Below are 2,500 nucleotides of genomic sequence, written 5' to 3'. Positions count from 1 at the left end.
ATTTGAAAATCACTGGAATACTATCATCATCATAATTGCATTTCGGTCCACATGTTGAGTTGCAATGTGATTTAGATTTTAAAACGAATTCGTAATTGCATTAAGGGAGAACTCTCCAGAGGCCTGCGGCTGGCATGGCCAGAATGGAGGATGAGAATGTCGATGTGTAGGCCCGTTCGTCCGAGCACCACTCATCCACTCATCACCATCGAAAGTGGTCGGTCTCGAGCCCGCAGGCCACCAGACGGACGGACCAGACGCACCGAACCGAACCGGACGGACAACTTTCACAATGCAGCGACATGTGATGGGTATTGTCAGCCGGAAGCGTAAACGCATTATTCAGCGTCGTGTTTGCCTCACGCACTCGCTAATGTCTGGCTCCCAATGGCATTCGTCCTCGGACAATCGGATGTTAGTGAGCAGAGTATAGCTTGAGGCACATTTGGCTAAACATCCTCCTACTCGATGAGCTAAGTTGGCATCGAATGTGATCCCTGTTACACTGCTCATGTTGCTCGGCTATGTTGCTGCTAATGCTATTCAACAACCATCTCCATAGCAATGACGCGAATGAAGGGAATGAAGGGTGGCTCCGACATAACAATCCACACAACCGCAGACGCAAACTATTAACATGATTAATTTAATTAACGTTACGAACGGTGAAGTGATCCCCTAACTTAACCAGACAGTCAAGAGCCAAAAGTCCTCGGCCAGATGAATTGCAAACTTATCCGCGCGGCTTGGCGAACGAGGCAAAGTCTCGATAACGAACAACGGTCTCGACAGGCGGCCCCGGCGATACCGATACAGGGAGCGCTCCGTACGGGAATGCACTCCGCCAACCATCATCATCATCATCATCATGAGGACGCTCTTCTCCGTGGTTTGGAGCGGGAAAGAAACTCTCGACCGTCTGGAAAATCAAGGATCTTGTTTGGCGCAAACCAAAAGAGCCATTGAAGATCGAAGTCTCGAAGCAAGAGCGAGCGAAAAAAAAACCTCTCGATTCCGCGGAACTGGAGAACTTTGTGGCCGTGGTGGATGATAATCTCAAGTGGACGGCACTCGATCACACAGACACACACATTTTTTGGCTGTAATCCGCAGCAAAAGCAGTGCAGAGGTCTGGAGTATGTTTGGCAACCAACCACGTTCGGCGGACAGCTTGGCAAGTTGGAATGTAAATCGCCCGATCGAGCGAGTCTCGCGAATTTCGTTGTTAAATTGAAAATAATCAACTTAAAATGTGCGACTGACAGAAGCCAATCAAGCCTTGCCAATTCTATTCCCAATCGAATGCATAACCTTTGGGGACAACAGGGTGTTTTCCATTTTCATATTTCACCCAGCTGCAGCTGAGAAGAGAACGCCCCCGTTAGGGTGGACAAAACATTCAATATCATAAATTCATTCCACATCGTACCAGGCCATCTGGTACTGCTGCTGCTGCTGCTGCTGGAATGAAAGGAATTGGTATCCTTTTTTCACATTGTCCAGCTCAACGGGCTCTCTCTGTGGGTGTCTGGGGGCTCAAACTCATCGAGGCTTAAAAATTGCTGTCCAAAGTCGTTCCCATGTCCGCCAGTTTACCGTTTCACTCGTCCACGGAGAGATTCTGTTTCTTCTTCACTTCTTGTGTCTCCACTTTTCTCTCTCTCCCTCTCGTTATGCTCCAGCAAGCTCCCACATCGTCGAAAACCGTCGTTCTGCTGACGTGGGTTGAACTTATAATTACTTAGTGACGACGTTCGAGGTTCGATGCTCAGGACGACCGTGGAGACGACCTTCACTATAATGACGACGTGTCCTGTCGAACCTATGGAAGAGGGAAAAATGGTAAAGATTTTACTGAACCACATCTGTGGCTTGGCTCAAACCGGAGGAAACCTTCAATTATGCTACGAATGAGTGACATTAAGATGCCCGTTTTCGGAGTGGCTGCTTTTGGGTGTCCTGCAGGGAAGCCATTTGTAAGTGTCTCGGTGCACACGGTTGTTAAACGAAACGATTATCTGGCGAAAGGTGTGCGTCACGTTCAAACAGCTTTTCAATCAACCTCACAATCGCACGTGTACCACTCTGTCTCGCAGGGCGCCTCCGGAAACTCCGGCAAATGACCGGCGTCTATCCGAGAAACTTTCCTCGAGACTCCTATTTTTTATCTTTTAACGACTTTCGCCTTCTGCACTCTGATCGGTGGAGAAACCAGAGAGCACAACAAACGAACGATAATTTCAATTCTTTTCTCGCCAACTCTGCCAGTGCACAAGGCACTGGAAACTGTCGCAGCGGGATCGCGCAAAGCGAGTTTCGAAACAAAGTTGGCGACGGCGGTGGTGGCGACGAATTGTCATGGCGATAGTTAACGCCACCAAGGTGAATAAAGGAGAACAAGCAGACTTTGCAGACCGGACCAACAGTGGACAAAAAGCGATGTCTGCAAATTTACAGCTAATGACTCGCGTACGCGGACTAGCCCCGCGAAGGGATTGTT

This window comes from Anopheles aquasalis, chromosome 3, assembly GCF_943734665.1.
Source record: "Anopheles aquasalis chromosome 3, idAnoAquaMG_Q_19, whole genome shotgun sequence".
NCBI lineage: Eukaryota > Metazoa > Arthropoda > Insecta > Diptera > Culicidae > Anopheles > Anopheles aquasalis.
Note: the sequence above shows the minus strand (reverse complement) of the source record.